Source organism: Colobus angolensis, unplaced genomic scaffold, assembly GCF_000951035.1.
Source record: "Colobus angolensis palliatus isolate OR3802 unplaced genomic scaffold, Cang.pa_1.0 Scaffold356, whole genome shotgun sequence".
Lineage (NCBI taxonomy): Eukaryota > Metazoa > Chordata > Mammalia > Primates > Cercopithecidae > Colobus > Colobus angolensis.
The window spans coordinates 1,492,315-1,512,464 of NW_012116888.1; the positions used below are offsets into that span (position 1 = coordinate 1,492,315).

At 41.4% G+C, this 20,150-nt stretch overlaps 1 protein-coding gene across 6 annotated transcripts in view; it reads left to right on the forward strand.

The window, feature by feature from the left end:
* The window catches only part of LOC105519652, a 294,464-nt gene that overhangs the window by 41,160 nt on the left and 233,154 nt on the right, over nucleotides 1-20,150 (forward strand). The gene's annotated exons all lie outside the window — the stretch shown is intronic.

Below are 20,150 nucleotides of genomic sequence, written 5' to 3' on the forward strand. Positions count from 1 at the left end.
GCAGTCCCGGCTCCCTCCCTCCCTCTCCTGCGTGCCCCCGGCCGCCTCCTCCCCCGGCCCTGGCTCCTGCCCTTCGGCGGCGGCGGCGGCGGCGGGCGGACGACGGCTCGGTTCACATCGGGAGAGCCGGGTTAGAAAGAAGGAGACTCCAGAGAAAATATCTTCATCAGTGCCTTTTGACATCCAAAATAAATTAGAAATAATACAAAGATGGCGCAGGGAAGATGAATTGTGGGAGAGCCGTCATGGCTTTTTTTTTTTAAGCAAAAAAAAAAAATTCAAGATTCTTCAATGGAATGTCTTTATAATGTTTTCCACTACTTCTTGTCGTGACTATTTCGATGAGCCCAGATCGCGCCACTACACTCCAGCCTGCTGACAGAGCAAAACTTCGTCTCAAAAAAAAAAAAAAAAAAAAAAAGGGAGAGAATAAACAAATCTGTCCTCTGTTTTTCCGCACCTGGAGAAAAGTAAACCCTTTGGGCATCATAGGCTTTCACCAATTAGACATCCGGGAAAGGCTTTTCTGGGCTTAGCCCTTTTGGAGAAGCATGAGGGTAGATGTAAGTGTGTGAACCTTCACCCAATCCTGGAGAAGGATTCCAGAGCGAAAGAGGTTTCCATGCTGAGTCTTGTGTTTCAGCGATCTTCCATGGCATAGCTGCAAAGAAACCTGAATTGCCCAGGATTAACCACCTTTCCTTTAGACAGTGAGCAGTGTGTTTCATGAACACATTACACATTTTAGGGTTGTCTATGGAGGTATCAGCACTCTCATTACTATTTTTAACATTTTATTCTCTGTTCAGGGTCAAGAACTTCATCCACCTAAGTCAGCTCCTGTCACTACATGGAATGTTCTAGCAATGAAATGTGAACTTAAGATATTTGGATTAAAACCCCAAAGTTAAGTCAGGTTTAAATATTCTGCAAGAAGCAGTGAGCTCCTTTTGTCTATTTGGGCACAGTTTTCATGAATTATTTAGGCTTTTCTTAAATGTCTGAGCTCCGTGGTTAGACAGCAGATAAGTTATTTTTCCCTTTAATGCTGAGGCATTTTCACTGATTTCAGTCTTACTCATTAGAAAATGCTGTGCTCACCCACAGCTGCCAGGGTTTCTAGAACACAACACCCTACCTTCTCCTGTAGACATTTTAGTCCGTCCTCACTCCTCCACTGTGGCTTTCACAGTCAAATGTGAGTTGACCAGTAGTCATTTGTGAGCTGTGAGCGGTATTTTTGGAACTTACCCACCCCCAACCCCCCAGAGTCCTGTGGAGGTCACGCCCGTGGGTTCTGCCATCGGGACAGGAAAGTTTGGACATTACTACCAAAAAAACGCAACGTGACTAAGCACCATTTAAAATAGCCTTTCTTATTCTCTTGTAAAATTGTAGGGATTTCCATGACAGATGTCGTTTTAGTCATTTTAAAACTTCAGCGCGTTGAGCCTCATCGGCCTATTTTTATTTTTGACACTTCATATTTTAGAGTGAATTGAAAACTAATTTGATCCGTTTCTATTTGGAACATCCCTCAAGGTCATTTTACCAGCATTTAGGCCAATGTTGATCATGCTTTCATTTTAAACGTAGTTATTTTCTCTCTGTGAAGTGATTACTCCTTGCTTGGTGTGTGGTCTGGTGACTTGTTAATTTCAAAAACAAAACAAAACAAAATTCTACGATGTAAGCGGGTTTAGACGTGGAGCCTGGCCCTGTGTGGCCAGGCTGTGGCTTTGCCCATCACAACGGCTGCCTTTGCCTCAAATGGCTTGAGGCTGGCACCTGGTCAATGTTTGCTTTTGTCCAAAAGAAGGAAACAGTAGAGGACTTGGGTGGTGTCATTTTAGAACTTCAGTATTGGGTTGTCAGCTTGAAAGATCCATTCTCTTCTGTAAATATAGATACATAGTCACTCCTCCAACCTTTCCCTCCACACAATTAAGAAACCCTACAATTAATTATGCCAAATCAAGATTTGCTTTTCTATATAATTTTTTCCCTTTTCCCTAGGAAGTCTGTAATGAATTTTCTTGTTTATAGTAATATTTTATGTTTTTATACATACTTATATATTGTATATTCTTATAGCATATATATGTATGTATGCAAACTTTCTGAGGCTTCTAAAAAAGAGAAATAATATTGGTTAATTAACCTCAATTTCTTTTCAATATCAAATGTGTAACAATAACCCCAAAAGGAGAGGTTTCAGAAATCAAAACAAGTTGACATTTGCCCATTCTGAATTAAAATGCAGCATTTGACTTTCATGCTGTTTTGGCTGTCAAGCCTTAGTTTTTTCACACTATCAGGTATTTTCAGATCAAAGGTAAATATGATTTAGAATTATATTTCAAATTAGAACTGTCATATGCCCACACACACATTTTGCTGATATACTTACAAACTAGCAAACAATGCTCTTTAATCAACAATTCATAATCTGGGTCAGTGATTTTTATCTCCATATTTGCTCATATTGTATGCCATCAATATTTTATATTGGCTTGCCTATAACTTAATATTTTATATAAGCTGATCTATGAAATTCAGAAATCTAAGAAAACATTTGCTTGTCTATGAAATTATTTTTTTGTGATGCTGCAGTTCACCTTGTGGCATACAAGTTGAGAAAATTAGCAAGCTGCATATAGTTCCTTATTGTACAAAAACAAATGACACATGGTCTGTTTATCACTTGCTTTGTATTTACAGATACGTTTTAAAAATAAAACTTGCCTTTTCTATTAACATGGAAAACTCCCCACCCCACTCCCATTCTTGTTGATTCTTTTTTAGTTTTAAACAACAAATAAATAATCAACTTCAGTCATCTCATTTTTCAGAGGAATTACTCATTGTATTTTCTACCTACAGTCACCGGGGACTGATGTTGGGATCTGTGATCAGTTTCCTGTTGTTACGCATAGCTTTTCTCAGTGGTGAGAGAGAGATCATGTACTGAGTACACACGGAGGGTTGAGATAGCAGCCTGGTTTATCTTACTTCTGATATGACTTTTAAAATATTGATTTTAAAAGTGTGTCTTTTAGTATACCAAAATAGTATGTCCCTGGTGCTTCTCACTGCATGCAATCCCTGCACAAATGCTTTCTATGCAATTAGATTTGGGGGCTCAACTTCCATTTTTTCAGTCTGTGAAAACATTCATCATGCCAACAGCCCTGGAGAGGGCCACTCTGTTTTAGTGCAATTTACATGTGTCAGGACAGGACAGAAAAGGGACAGCATATTAAAAAGAAAATAAAACTGTAATATGTTCAATCCTTGTCATGCTGAGGATGTTTGTAAATATAAAAAAAAAAATTGTATGGATTCCACGTCCATGAGATAACTGGAGTGGTTAGATTCACAGAGAAAGAAATTAGAGTAGTGGTTACTAGTGGCTGGGGACAAAGGGGAATGAGGAGTTATTGTTTAATGGGAACAGAGTTTCTGTTTGGGAAGATGAAAAAGCTCTGGAGATGGATGGTGGTGATAGCTACACAACAGTGAGTGTACTTAATGCAACTGAAGAGTACACTTAAAAATGGTTAAAATAGTCAATTTTATGCTATGCCTATTTTAGCACAATAAAAGAATACACATTCACGGAAACAGGGCATTTAAATCATTATGCATAATAAAGTGATAAGCTAGTTGTGATTTGCAAAGAATTATAGAAATTATAGGGAGAAACAGAGTCTCAAGAGCCACCCTGGCGTCCAGAAGCTCCCGTTTTACAGATTCAGGAGTGGAGGCCCAAAGAACATGTGCTTTCTTAATGACAAGAACCCAGACGGCAGGACCCCCACACAAGGCTCTTTGCTGACCCTTTGCTGCCTTCCCCCCTCCCTTAGAGGGGCCATTCTTTATTCTGAGTAAACGTGCCGCTGATTAGATGGGCTTCATGATAAAGACCTGCAGTAAGAACGTTTTAATCCTTTAATCTAGATGGTTCACGAGTTCCACTGCTGTGTCTCTGGGGCAGGCTCCCAGATCACAGACTGGTTCCACCATGCCCCGTGACCTCAGAGTGCCATTACATGGGAGGCCTTTATTTCAGGGGAAAATCATGTTTGAAACTGAGCGGGTCCCCGGCAGTTTGCAGCAACACTGGCTGCTCAAAAGGACAGCACGAGGCTTTCACAGCATGTGGACGCCGCGGTTTTAGGAGAGCTTTGAGCTTGGGAGGGTCTACTTGTGCTTTTGCAACTTTAGTTTAGATTTCATTTGCATCTACTATTTGTAAGGGAAGTATATATATGAGAATGATCTACACATGATTTTTGTAGGTGGCTCACAAAACACATGTCAGTAGCCATTCTATGGCCTTGGGGTATCATTTCCCACACTTTTCTATGGTTTGTCTTTATTTTTGACTCTAATATGTATCCCTTATCATACAAAAAGTTATTGAGCCATATTTGATATATTTTAAAACTTCCACCCCAGTGGAATTAACACTCATTATATTTAATTCCACACAAACTTTCGTCCCAGTTGTAGACCGTTTACCTACTTCCTGACAGCAAACACTACACCGGTGTGAGGTTTTATTTTAACACATTTGTGCCCATTTTCAGCATTAATAATCGTGTGTGGAAGTGGCAGTAAAATGAAGATGTCACCTGGGCATGGAACCACAAATCCCTGAACGTGTGACGGTATCTCAGTGAAACAAAAGCATGACATACTTTTTCTTTCCAAATGACGCAGTGTCACAACTAAAAAGGCCAGTTCGCCTTTCGTTTTCTAAAATACATCTTGCTGGAGAAAACGGTTATCAAATCCCATCCACCACTGCCCGTGTGAAATAAATACCATTCAGAAAAGCATGGCGTGAATGGCCATACTTCTGATGAGTTTATGATTGTAGATTGCATACGATCCCAATGTGAAGCCTGAAATACGACATTCAATGTCAGGCTTATTTCAGGCTATTGCTGTGGCTACTTTTGTAATTCAACCAGCAGGGCGTTTTAGGCTAAAGTATATTTCCCCTAAGCTGATAAGAATTTTCCTGATCCAAGGCTCCTTCTGGAATTGAACACACACATTCAGTTGGGGACACCTAGATGGAAGAAAGAGAAAGAGGAGAACCCGAAGCAAAGGAAAAGTCACCAAGAACAGTTTAGTGAAAAAAAAAAAAAAAAGGCTCTCAAGAATTAAGAATGTTGAATTGCTTGAATGGAGCTTGGGCAGGAAAAAGACCATAACTCTCACACACGTGAAGGTTACTGATACCTAGGAGGTAAAAGAAGTATTTAACATGCTATAAAGAAGGGTAACCAGAGTAATGGGGTGAAACCAAGGGAGGACGTCCTGGAATGTAATATTAGAAATAAACTTCCAAACAGGGAAGTGTCCATCCGAGTGTGAAATGGGTTTATCAGAAACAAGCTGCATGCCAGTTTCATTGACATTGTAGAGAAGGTTAGAATAAAAAGCTAATGAACAGAAAGAAGAAAGAGGCAAACAGGGTGTGTGGTAAGAGTGGTGGAATATGAAGGATGGTGCATTTGTCCAGGCTGGAGCTGCTGCCCTGAGGAATGGTGGTGGAGTTTTTTTACAGAGCATCTTCTGAGCACCAGGAGAGTGCTGGAAGCTGAGTTTGACACCAGCAAGACCTGCCCTGAATTGCGGACTGCTGGATGTCCGGAAGTTCCCTACATGTATATTCCTGAAGTTGGGCTTTTTGTCACCTTGGGACTATGGCTTCCCAAACTTGGCAGTCAGTGTCCCGGCAAAAGCCCTATTACTGCGAGGTAGTGTTTATGGAGTCACAGCTAAGAATTACAGAGAAAATCATAATGGGGCATTTTTTTTTTAACAAACAAACAAACAAACAAACTTTTTTTGACTTTGCAAATAAATTGCAGAATTATCACCATTGTTGAAATATTTTCCATTAAAACTAGAGTTTATTAAAAGTGCCTGGAAGGATGCCCCCTGCTGCCTCCCTGAGTCATCGCTTTGGATTTGTTCTTTCTTCAGAGGCAGAGATTTATTTCCATAGCAGGGTTTCCAGTGTTGTGCTTGCTGTCCTGCAATAAGTCTTCCTGGCTTCGTGTCCTGACCTGCTTTTAAAACAGTCCTCCACTGTGTTAGGTAGGCAAAGCGATACTTTTCAGGGGTTTTTATTTTTGAGACAAAGAGTCTCGCTCTGTCGCCCAGGCTGGAGTGCAGTGATGCGATCTCAGCTCACTGCCACTTCTGCCTCCTGGGTTCAAACAATTCTAGTGCCTCAGTCTCCCGAGTAGCTAGGACCACAGGTACGCACCACCACACCTGACTAAATTGTTTTTTGTATTTTTGGTAGAAACGGTGTTTCACCATGTTGGCCAGGCTGGTCTCAAACTCCTGACCTCAGGTGATCCACCTGTCTCGGCCTCCCAAAATGCTGGGATTACAGGCGTGAGCCACTATGCTGGGCCCAAAATGAAACTGTTATAACAAGGTAAGAGCAACTTTTCCCAAAGTTAAAGGACGGTGCTCCATGGAATAGTGAAAGTCTGAGACCAAATCACCTTTTCCCTTTAATTTCTCCAATTGCTTTTAAAATATTCTATGCAGTCAGCATCTGAGTCCAAAGGGAGGCTGTGTCTTCCCCCAGGGTCTCTCTGAATGAGGTCAGTTTCTATGTTAACTTTTACCCTTTCTTTTTCGTCTCATTCCAAACCATTTCTCCTCTTGTCATCTTTTTCCTCTTCCTTTTCCTTCTTATTTCTCCTGTTGCCTTTTTTCTACCTTTTTATTTTTTTGCCAATATACATAAAATTGCTTTTTTTAAAAAAAATCAAAGACAGGATTTTTATATTTTTTTTCTTAAAAAACAGTATGAAGGGCTGGGCTCATGCCTGTCATCCCAGCACTTTGGGAGGCCAAGGCGGGCAGATCACGAGCTCAGGAGTTCAAGACCAGCCTGGCCAACAGAGTGAAACCCCGTCTCTACTAAAAACACAAAAATTAGCTGGGCATGGTGGTGCACACCTGTAGTCCCAGGTACTCGGGAGGCTGAAGCAGGAGAATCGCTTGAACCTGGGAGGCGGAAGTTGCAGTGAGCCGATATCGCAGCACTGCACTCCAGTTTGGGGCAAAAGAGCGAGACTTCATCTCAAAAAAAAAAAAAAAAAAAAAGTTAAACAATGAAACCACCCATAAAATTATTATTTTTCAAAAAAAAAAAAAAAAAAAAAAAAGTTAAACAATGAAACCACCCATAATATATTAGTCTTCAGAAAGAAAAGAAAACCAAGGTAAGAAGCAAATAACAGAAGTACAACTTTTATTTTTCTAATTGTGGACTGACTCCAAGAGGATTCTGCCCCCACTCCCCTGGTGGGCGATAGGCATCCTGTTGGTGGCATGTAAAGGAATGGAAAGCTACAGCCACCTGGGGAGTCCAAGAGGGGCTGCTGCAGGGAGCCCACCTACCCCGCTTTCCCCATGACCACAGCCGCCCACTCCCTCAAAGTGGGACTTCAGGCCAATCAGGAGAAGATCTCAGGCAAGGAGAACCAGTCCATCCCATCCGAGAGCTCGCTGGGAGAATCTTGTAGGCTACACGCTAATGAGGTAGGCCTGTCGCCAAAGGTCACCTCCGCACTGCCTTGGCCAGAAATGAGGCCTGAAATCCTGCTATTAGAGTTGCACGCACACAGGAGCCTCCTCTGGGAGTTCTGTTAACCACTGGTCTGGGAGAAGCAATGGCACAGATGGCCTCCCCAGTCTTTCCAGGGCAGAGCAGTGGGGGCAGAAATGAAAGAAAGTGCTGAGTAGTTCAGGAGAGGGGGTGAGCATGGGGTTGGGGGGCAGCCTGGGGACACTACGACCCCACCCTGGCCTGGTGGGAGCTAGAGGAACAGGGAGAGTAAGTCTAAAGTAGGCTAGACTCAGGAAAGGGAAAGAAAACTCTGCATGTCTTTTTTTCTTTCCTTCTTTTCCTGCCACATGTAGTCTTGTGCTCTCTCAGGGCTGGTTCTACTAGTGCAGTGATGCTACGCGGGAGGGGCCCAGGGACCTGATAACAGGTGGGCGTGTGTTAAATAGCAACTCAACCAATGAATGAATGAATTTGCCTCTCTTACCTTTCCGGACAGTTTTGAAGTTTAGGTGAAACCATATGTATAAAAGCTCCTGTGAACTGGGAGATACTTTGCAATCCCAAAGTAGGTAATAATAAAACCAGTAATACTTTTATAAAATCATAATTAATAATAATAATGCTATTGGAAACATCAATCTAATACACTTTTTTTTCTATGAAAGACTCATTGGATTCTTTCCTTGGCATGAAAGCCCTGCTTCCCCCAACACAGGCAGGCTCCCTCTGGCACAGGGTGATTGCATCGTAGACCTGACCCAGCGTGACAGAGAAGCGGTTCTTTCTGAGTTACCAATGGCCATCCATCTTTCAGCAAGAGTGCCTTCCCATTTTCCTTGCTCTGCCCATGAGAATTTTCAGCAGAACTTAGGTGCCAGACATGTTCTACTCTCGATTGTGAAGATTATACACACTCTCACCTTCTGACATAAATGTTATTAAATTGGATAAACAACATTGTGTAGTTTTGCTTTTCTGTTTTATCTCAAGATCCTGCTGACATGGCTCACAGGGCAACCTGTGAAAAGATTTTTACTGGTGTCTACATCAGTGTGAAAGGCTTCATCCTGGTGTGTACTAATCACTCAGATAGTGGTATGAATAAATGAAGGAATGCGTTGACAAACGAATATGCAAGGTGATTCCGGAAAGGCGCACCTCCTGGGATAAATATGGTGACAGTGGTGAGTCTGCTGTAGGTCTACTAAGGTCTTGCTCTTAGCAGAGATCCAAACACCCAATGTTGAAGACAGTTCCTCTTTGCTTTAGAAAGCTTTGTGCACAGGAGAGGGCAAACTGCATCTTAAAAACTGAGAGTCCAATAAATGCATGCCAAGGTCCATGGTGCTCCAGGCAGGGTGCTTGGTGCCGGAGAGACAGAGTGAACTGAGCTGGCCATGGCATCTGTCCTGGAGAAGTCACACTCCAGTCAGGAAGGCAGGAAAGTGGACCAGACCTACAGCCTCTGGGGAAGGGTGTCCATAAGCTGCGAGGTGGTGGACTCTAACGGCAGAGACGGTGTGGTAAGAAGGCAAGGACATCTGCAATCCTTCTCTAACTCTTGACTTACTGTTATCTGCTGCGAGTTAACCACCCCTCTGTTACCTTCCTTCTCTCTAATGAGGATATTAAGAGTAGTTGCCTCAGAAGGTTGAACAAATTTGGTAATTTACAGAATGTGTAGTTGTCCCTTGGTATCCATGGGGAATTGGTCCTAAGATCTCTTATGGATATCAAACTCCAAGGATGCTCAAGTTTCTGAAACAAAATGGCATAATATTTGCCTGTGACCTACACAGATCCTCTTGTGTACTTTAAATCATCTCTAGATTATTTGTAATATCTAATACAATGTAAATACTGTGTAAATACTTGTTATGATATTTTTATTTTATTTTTATTGTTTTATTATTATTTTTAAATATTTCAATCCATAGTGGATTGAATCCAGTAATGTGGAACCTGCAGATATAGAGGCCAAGATACCTCAATGAGTGGCAGTTCCAGCATTGCCCATCTTCCTGCACCAATCTCTGCCAACCTTGGAACTGTGGTTCAGTCCCAAGCTAGAGAGTTGGTTCACGCCATCCATCCCACCACCGTGATCCCATTCAGCAGATGCTCACCCAGCGTCAACTCTGAACCAAACACTGTTCTGGGCAGGGGCAAAGGTGAGAAGCACAGACCTTGGCCCTGCCCTCCCCTCCTCAGGAGCATTCTCCACAGGTGGGACTCCACTGCCCAAAGGAAGCCTGAGGCATGAGGCCTGTGTGTTGCTCAATGACCAGGTCCATCCTCCCAGTGCCAGGGAAAAGGAGGTGCCCCTCAAACTACAAAGTAACCCTTGGACTTCTCTTTTACCTGGGGTGGTGGCAGCTAGAGAGAGCCCCGCTTTCTCATCTCCACCAGTTCCCAGTCCCTGCAACCAGCAGTGGCCAGCCTCTGGCCACCCCCATGAAAGCACATAAAAGGGATGGGGGAAGCCGCAACCCCAGAATTGAGGTGAGCTGGAGTTTGAGGACATAGGTTGCTTTTCACTTATCTCTGACAAGAACCATATTACAGATCATTGGTACAACAACGATTTCATGCTTCTAATTGAATACTGATGAAAAATTGGCAATGGTTTCTCAGTTACTTCTTGGAAATAAATTGTGGGTAAATAACATCTGCTTAAAGCTTGGAAACCCAGTTTCCTTTGGTTTGTGTTTTTAAATGCTTTGACGATGCGGTTTGCCTTTTTACTCCAAGAAAAAAAAAATACAATTAAATAGAGGCTGACAACTAGGTGAGATCCACAGCCAAGCTATTCTAACAGCCTGAAGTCATCCTGGACACCCAGGTTGATGACAAAGGGCAGAAATTCAATACGGAAATAGGATCCACTCCAAACGCACCATCTCCGACATTATGATGAAGAGAATATGTATTTCATGACAGGGCAAATGTTGCCATCCTTCTGAGGGAAAATGTAAATGAGGATGCTTTTAGGGATGATTTCTACGTTGTCACTAAACTGAGACATTTGTGTCTGCTGGTGCCAAGTGAAGACTGCTATTGCTGTTGTTGTCTTGCAATGATTAGGGTTCATTCCCTAGCAACAGGCAGCAGCAGAAAGGAAGCTTTGCAGGCAGAGTCACCGAATAAACGCAGTGGGAACGGTATCAACAACAAACCAGCGATGAAGGGAGGGGCATGTGGGGCATACCACATCACCTCTCTGGCTTTCGTCTGCACCTGGGACCAAAGGCAGGTGGGAAGGAGACCTTGACAATGTGGGAAGTCCCTTTGATTTGCTGCAATGGAGGAGTTCACATTTTACTGTGCAGTCTAGCATTGCCCATTCTGGATTAGCTCCATCAGACACGCTTTTGTGCTTTACTGTACTTCTTCCTTTATTTGTCCTCCTCGAAACTGATCCGTAATGCCAATTTGCTGATCAACTGTCCCTGGGACTTCGGTGTGCTGGCTCAGAACCCCAGTCTAGTCTTCAAAGGAGCTGACAGAATGGGGTGTCTCAGCATGGAGGACCCAGAAGCAGAGCTCCCTGGTGCTTTGGGGGAGAGTGAAGCCCTTCGTTCCACTCCTCCTTGCAGACCAGCTTTCCTGGTATTCATGCACTGCTTTTTGTAACGTCTCAAATGAAGGCCACAGCTCAGGCAAGTAGAAGAGAGCTCCTAAGAAATGAAGTCTGGTTGCCTTTGAATTTATAAAATAATCAAAATTGCTATTTCCTGCTAAGAAGACAGGTACAGAACAGGTGACAGGCCACAGTCATTACTGTCCCCTGCTTGTTCCCTGGGTTCCTGGCCTTCCACCTTTTCTAGCTACTGTTTGAACCCTGGTTGGGGACTTCCTCTGGCCTGGCTCTCCTGGGCTTGAATGGCAACCTATACTGACAGATTTCATGCCACAGTTCTTTTTCAAACAAGATGATTAACAATGGAATAATTGGGCTTGGGAAGAAGGCCTTTTTAAAGCAAACTATGGAAAATAATTGATGAGTAGTGCAGTTTTATAAAACTTTTTTTTTCCTATTATCCTTTAAAAACTATGTTGCTAACTACACATCACACTGCATTCACATCCTGGGACTAATACCCCTTGACCTCTGCCATATGAATTAAGGTAGAAGAAGGGTCATAAGTAACAAAGTTTTGAAGTTGAATGAATCTTTTTTTCCTGTAACTTTACTGACCATTTCCCTTTCTATCTGAGAGATCTGAGCGGTCCTGTGCATGAGGTTCTGTGGTTCAGGTGTGTTATTGGCTACAGAATGCTGATTTCACTTGGGTCTGTTCTGGTTTGTCCCAATTTCTCTTTTAGAGCTTAATTATAATTTCCAACAAATTAGGCAAGATAGAAAGTGATATTTTCATCATAGATGGAGTGAATGGATGACTAAACATTCACCAGACGTCATTCTTGTAACAGTTAAAAGGTAGTGATTCATGTCTCCATCTCTTGATAAAATATAAAGCATTAAATCTTGATTGCTAAACACACTGACAAAATGACTGAACCATGTTCCTAGTTGAAGATACCTGACGGTCGACATTTATCTGGGATCTTTTGCTGCTGCTTTGGTATGACTTCTATCAAGATAGCTTTCAACGAGGTAGAACGTTTGCTTTCACTCTGGGTTTTCCTTGGTTTCAACAATTTTTAAGTGTTAACTGAAGGAAATCCCGTCTTCTCAGAATGTTCTTTTCAATACAAATTGCAGTGAAGTAACGGGCTAGAAAGATGTGGATCCTTCTTGATTCCAGGAAGCACACGCCTGTCGGCAACTCTCTTTGCCTGGCCTGTGTTCACTGCGGTATTTTTGCCTCTGTCACCATCCTTGGGACTAGGTGCAAAAATAGGCTTATGTTCCATGTGTCACCCACCGCTTCACTTCCTTTTTGATAGATCATGCGTAAGGAGGTGAGAGGACATGGGAAGGATTGCTATGAAGTAAATAGCAGTTAAATCTTTTCAGCCAGGGGTGGTGGCTCACGTCTGTAATCCCAGCACTTTGGGAGGCTGAGGCGGGTGGATCACCTAAGGTCAGGAGTGTGAGACCACCCTAGCCAACGTGGTGAAACTCCGTCTCTACTAAAAAATACAAAAATTAGCCAGGTGTGGTGGTGGATGCCTGTAATCCCCGCTAGTCAGGAGGCTGAGACAGGAGAATTGCTTGAACCCAGGAGGCAGAGGTTGCGGTGAGCTGAGATCATGCTATTGCACTCCAGCCTGGGCGACAGAGTGAGACTCTGTCTCAAAAAAAAAAAAAAAAAGAGTTAAATCTTTTCAGATTTCTAGGCTGGAAATCAACAGAACAAGATCTGCTAGCAGAAGTTGTTATATCTCAACTAAGTATAGACTGGAGATGAATCTGACAACCTGTGACATCTTTAAATGTCAAACCCACCGCACATCACAGATGACATCGTACCTAATGATCAAACTCCCTTTAAAATATACTTCATGTAAATACATTTTTGCGAAACCACAAGCTGTTTCTCTCAGTTTTGTTTTCAGCTGGCTTTGATAAGGAGATTGGTTGGCAGCCTACAGCTAATTAAGCAGCTTTCAAGCCAACATCAATGAAAGGTTTTAGGTGACTATCAGAATTACACTCCACTCTTCATGGTCCACGGGTATCCACTATGCCTTTTAATTGTGCCAACAGACCCTGTCAGAAGAGAATGATTTCACACTAATTCGAGTTTACAACCAAAATCATCCTGTTTTCAGTGGTGTAGATCCAGTGTCTGCATCTGTCTTGTCAACTCACAATAGCATTAGAACAGGGGGCTGGATTTATGCTCTGAGAAATGCAATTTGCCTTTCTAAGCTCACTTATGTATATTTGTATCTGACATATTGTAAATTTCTTAAACTTGTTACACATTTAATTTTATAACTAGAAATCAATTTTATTTATTTATTTATTTATTTATTTAGTGGAAAACAGAAAATGAAGTGCAAGAGACCCTCATTTCTGGGACAAGAATTCTGAGTTTCTTGGCTTCTTTCATTCTTGTCTGACCTCCCCCCTGTCCCCACCCACCCACCCAGTTGCAGTTATTTCTAGATTTTGGTAAATTATTCATTGCTTTAAAAAGAGAAAAAGCTCGATTTTCTAACTCTACAGTTGAGCTAGCCCTAACCTCTAAAGCCAGATTGCTTTAACAAAATTGTCATCATTTTATACATGACAGACTGGCTTCAAATAAAATGGTAAATGGGAGGAAAACTATATTTTGCTTACACTTAGGAATGCCTGTAAACATAACAGAGTTAAAAAAAAGTCTTGGTGTTTTAACAAATGCTTATGTGAAAAAGAGGAAGAATAAATTAGCTGGTTGCCTGTGAAGTAATTATGCTAAAAACATTCATTTTTAATATATGAGTGTTCACATTTTGATTCATATACTTGCAAAAGAAAAGTGGGAATTTTTTCCTTAATGCTTTGACTATGTAAGGAAAGCTTTTGTGCTGTGCCACTTGCTTTTAAGAAATTCCAGAGGTACAGATACAATCGAGGGTGAACTTGAATTTGTTCCGTGGGCACGGCCTTTTCTGTTGTGGTAAAACAAAGTTAAAATGACAACGGTTCTGAAGAAAGTGCTTCAAGACCATGTCCTGTTTCACTCTTTCCAGATGACTAAAATCACCCTCATTTCCCAAGTCTTACATCGGGGGAAGAGGATATGTGGTTTAAAAGAGTGGCAAATACTAGTTAAGGTCAGCCTTTTTCTGAATGTGAACATTCAGTTTTGCTGCATGAAGATAGGGGCAGGTATTGTAGAGTAAAATTCTCCTACAGAAAATGTCTGAAAGTAACAAATTAGATGATTACCACAGTCTCCTTATCCACTGTCATCTTTAGTCGTTGTGCTTGTTTTCAAGGCTGTTTTGTGTGTTTGTTTTTAAATGCTGCTGTCTTACATAAGTCAGGCTACTTGCTTTAAAGTACTAGAAGAGTCCTATAACATTGAAAAAATTGAAATCCAAAAAAAAATGAAGTATGAATTCTGAGTCACATGTTTTAGATATGGTGTTAAACAACATAACACATTATCTTGAATGGAAGATGTTACTACCTTGATGTCATCAGTTCAGCTTGACCAGAAGCAATGCCGACCTTTCACTGAGAATCTTTTAAACTGACCCCAAATGTCCCTATTCTTCTCAATGATTTAAAATGTCCTGTGCTAACTCTTCTATCAGTCAATATATGTTTTTCAGTGTTCTTACTGAGTGGTGTTATTTGCTTTTAGTTCTTTTCTCTGTTTATTTGCTGGTTTATGTTTTATGAAGAAATCCACTTTCAGAAGAAATAATGACTTATTTTCTGTGGGTGTTTCCTTTCTTCACTACTTTAAGAATTTTCAAGTATAAATAAATTGTGAGAATACATATGTGTGTAAGGAGCGTGGGGAAGAGTTAACTAATTTTTAAATTGAAATGAGGGAAATACTGGACTGACTCTACTGGTGTTTTTCAGAGTGTTCCTCAATTTAACAAAGCACTGAGTTGTATTTCTTTCTAATATAGATGTTTAAAAACATCTTCTAAATGTAAGTAGCAAGGACTAATGCTCAAAGTATTGTCTGAAAAATCTAGAAATATCTGCCTGCTGTTATGAACAATTCTGTCTCTTTATGGAGAGTTGTTTAGGCTTTTTAGAAACTCATTAATTTGATTGTAAGTGCCTCACTGTTATCAGGAAAAGAAGCTTTAGAAAATGGTTTCAGAATGTGTCATTTTCTCCTTGTTTTAATCTGAGACAGTGTGTGGGCATGCTGGTATTTTAAAAGGCTAAAAATGTTGTACATATTGCTGTGTCTTCAAATATGAGGGAAGATTACAAACAGAAGTTTTCTTCAAGCCTCTGTCTGAAATTCTGCTTTTCTTCTCAGTAGTAATTCTTAAATTTTTACGGAGGGATCTTTCATTCTTTTTTTTTCATTTTCAATTGGTTGTTGTAATTCAGCAAAACAAATGTTTTAAAAGCCAAGTCAGCTTTCTGTCATTTTGATCTTAATATTTAATGGTTTATAAAATAAAACCCTGTGTTTTAATTTTAACTGGTTTCATTTTTTTTTATGAAATGATTTGCGGTATTAGACTGTCATTTGGTTTCAATATTAATATATAACATGAACTACGTGGGTGTCACTTATTTTCAGTAGTAAATAACTGCTTAACCGATTACTTTACTTTAACATAGTTCTACTGTTCTTCTTGAGCCTCGTGATCTGCATCTTCAAACAATATTTGGTGTGTGTTTTTGCAAAATAGCATTTACATACTGTGTCATTAAAAACAGGTTTCATGGTGTCATGGTGGTCGGAATCAGGGAATGTCGTGTAGTTGGTTTCAAAATCCATCAGTAGGTTAATCATTAATTATTCTTTTTCCAGGAAAAAACTGATGAGGTTGTTTCAGAATTTGAATTTACTAGAATTCCTTTTTTTTGCATTTAAAAAACAGTTTGCATTTTAACCTTAAAGTGGGTTAATTTGGTAAGAAAAGTTATCTTTTCTGTTTGTATTGTGGCTTGTTCATTTTCTCATAAACTGTATTTGGTAGCTAAAATGTTGAAAGCAGTTTGGGAACAAAATGTCTGCTCAAACCATGACAAAATTGGCCACAATTTGCCGATTGGGCTGATAACAAAAGCCAGCAACACAAAATAGGTAGAAAAACAGTTTGTTCGGTGATGTGAGACCACTGAAGCTCTTTTTTGCATGTTTTTTTTTTTTTTTTCATTCTGATGCTTATGTTGTGATGGAAATACATGAAGTCTCTGCTTACCATAGTTTCTGATTAACTATTTCGTCTGTGGATTTCTTTTAAAACTTCAGAAAACAAGCTGCCCACCGGACATCTGAGAAAAATTTGGAATAAGAGCCAGCTCTGCACCTAAACCTTTTGTTTTCTCCAGACCCCACTTGGTTGTAGATGTCCCAAAGCTCATATTTTGATCGTTTAAAGCAGCATTTAAATTCCATTTCCCCCACCACCCCAGTCTTCAACATTGAATTGTATGGCTGTTACTACACTTTTGCAAGTGTCAAACAAAAATTCGAGTTTGCAGTTTAAAAGAAAAGTTCTCTTCCTGGACACATAGTTGACAAAAATGTCAACAGCTAAAAGTACATATTGGCTCTCATATTATCTTCACAGACTGTAAGCAACTATTAATGTTTTACATGAGACAATACATTTTTTTTCAAACGATAGAACGAGATAACAGCCTCCTCTCCCTTGCCTCTGCTGCTGTAACTTCTCATACCTTGTGTTGCCTCTGTGTGTGTGATGGTGTTATTATTATTTTTTTTTTAGTCTTAAAAATCAGATACTCCAGGACAATAATTAGGATGAGGTTTATGTTTCTACTTATCTAATCTTTGTTTTCACAAATAAATACAAATAACTCAAACTGAAACTTGATGGCTTTGGTGATAATATAATAGCAGCCACGGGGAAATTTTCTTCATTTTAATGTTCTTTCACAACCCACATTCAGTTTCGGTAGGAAAATTATTAACCTTTTCAACAGCATGCTGAAATATGGGTTCACAATAGACTCCTGAGTATGATTTGCAGGTTTTGGTTCTATTTTGAGATTTTGGTGTACAGTTTTTCTCTTTTTTTCTCTTTCTTTCGTTCGTTCATTCTCTCATACCAATTGCTTTCTTTGACACCAATCACAATGACTTAAAATCCTTCACTTGATATCTTTTTAATGTGTGCACATTATACAGTGTTTGCATTTATTTTTTATTATGAGAAGGGAGAATTCCTATTTCCTTCTCTCCTACTGATTGGTTCTATGGAAGAGGACATATTCTTTATTCTCACTGTCTTTCTCCACTCTAATCCTCATGTGGAGGTTGTGAGTCCTCCAGCCCCGTTTAAAAAAAATCCAGTTGAGCCACATTTCCCCGAGGGCACCTGGCTCCATGTCAGGCATCAGATCTGACTCCTGTCTGCCTCCAGTGGCCTCATGTCTGTGTCCATCACCAAAGCAAGTCCCCCGGTTTGGGCTTGCTGTCCTGAAGGTCTGCACAGCCTCAGGCTTCCATGGGAGGCCTGGGTGATGGTGTCTCCATAGCTGACTGCTGCTGGGGCTGCAGGTCTGGAAGGGCTATTGGAGAGAGGTGATCATGATCTTGTTACTGTGGCTTCTTCACCTGAAACACACACGAGGGCAGGACCTGGGGCCAGAGAGGCTGGTGAGTAGGAGGATCTCGGATAACAGTTTCTGTTTTAGCCGTCCCCTTCTCCAAGTCTGGCTGGGACAGCCACACCTGCAGGGAGGGCCCTGACTGGGGTTGTGGTCCTGCCCCGCATCTGGCAAGCCTGTGCCTCATGTATTCACAGTCATCTTTTTTGTTTGATCCCCATCTATCCTAAGTCCCCACCCCCCCTCAGTGCCCTACCCTACCTGTTCCCACCATCCCTGCAAAGTTGAATATGGAAACTGAGAAACACATATTTTATCTGTAACAAATGTGGACACTTCCAGTATTGTAGCCTGGGTTTTTTTTTTTCTTCTTCTTCTGCTTCTCATACTTCCTGTATGAGGTTAGTTTTTTTTTTCTTTAAATGATAAACAAACTATTTTTTTTTCAACTTTCTTGGGAGGCCTGGGTGTCTAGTGCCTCCTGCCTGCGTTGTTGTGAGCCTTTTGCTAGTGCTGTCTACCTGGGCACAGATGTCGGCATGAACAGAGCCTGAAAGTGGGAGTGGGGGATGTGGTGTTTTGCACCCACCTCTCCTCCCCAGGGTTGCAGTGAGGAGGGTTGAGCTGGTGAAAACATTTCTGTTCTATTTGAAAGAGACTGCAGTAGAATTCATGGCTAAGTGTTCTGTGCACGCTAAAGGAACTGAAGGATGGAAGGCAAGGGGGACAGGGGCAGGGGTGGAGCATGGCTAGAAGAGATGTTTGATGTTTAGGGAGAGATCACTGGTGCAGATTGAATATCCCACAGCAACATCTGGAAAAGGAGATTAAGGGATGAAGCATGCCAACATTTCTCCCCAGGTCACCCCAAAAATATGTTGAAATTCTGGACGGCTTCTGAGCTGCTTGCTCTTTCTGCCCCTGGTCGAGATCTCAGGAGAGAGCGTCCAGCAAGTAGCTTGGGTACAGTTGACTAAGTGTGAACATCAGTAGCCAGCCACATGGCCAACCCGCAGTCACCCATGGCCCTGCATACAAGAATGTCACTAGGAGCAGATATGACTTGCCACCTGCGGTTGTGTGTATCTGAATCACCTGGGGGCTGTGAAACACACATCCCTAGGACCCAGCCCCAGGGTTTCCTTCTTAGAATATCTGAGCTCTTGAGGCCGGAGAATTTGCATTTCTAACAACTCTCAGGTAAGGAGATGCTGCCCGTGCAGAGACTCCCATTGAGAACCACAGCCTAGAGCCAGGGTGGTTGAAATACCTGAAAACCATGTCTACTGGAGTCTGCAAGTTGTCTCCACTTTTTTCCTAATGTCCCTTTGTGTGCCCTACCACAAACTTAGAATCCACACCAGCCTCTCAGAAGGCCTTTTGCATTTCTCAGTAACTGAACAGCAAGGTTACCTGTCATCTTGACGTTTTACCATGTCCATCAGACTATAAAGGGGCTAAAATGTTTTTGAGGTTTGGTTCTTTGAAAAATGGGTTTTATTTTACAGACAGTGAAAGGGTGAATCTGTAGTGTATGGTATGACTAGACTGGGAAACAATCCACCAAGGGCCGACCCTTGGATTGCTGCCCCTTGACAATTTCCACCTTTACTATAAACTAAGGGAGCTGTCAGAGGTTCTTCCCTATACAGAGCACTCTTGATGGAATTGACACCATCTTAGAAAAAGACTTCATCTTACGTGTCAAAAGGCATCATACCAACAGGGAACAGATGACCACCTAATCAATAAAGACCACACCCAACCAAATAGGGACATCACCAGCTCTTTTCTACTATCAGTCCTTGCCAGAGGTCTCGGGGCTATAAGAAGAGCAGGATTTCACCAGCTTGGGATGGTCCTGTTAACAGAGCCTTGCTCTGTTGTTGTCGTGATCAGCACCCGGCATCTGTTGCCAAAGACTCTGCCCACATCAAAGACTCTTGATGTCTGTCCGGAACACGCCAGGACACTCTCATCCATGTTGCTCTCGTTGGATTGGCTCATTAACCCTTTCTTCTATCCCCTTCTGACTCTTTCTTTTTTCAAAGCCACATTTATGCTCTTTTATCCCCTTTCTCTCAATGTTAAATGTTACTGTTTCATGTGGAAAGTTTAATATAGCATTTATATATTGATTAAATTAAGGACATTGCTGTATATGGTTTGCAATATTGACTGACTTGCAGAGTGGCTTGAGCCTGAGTACTCACAGCTCTGACTACCATCTAAACAGGACGTACTAAGGAGAATCGCTTCCTTGGGAGCTCCATGCAACTTGTGGCTTTTGTGATTGAAATAGCATTGGTAAAAGTCTGACCCTGTGGAAAGACACAAATGTGCATGGACCTGGCT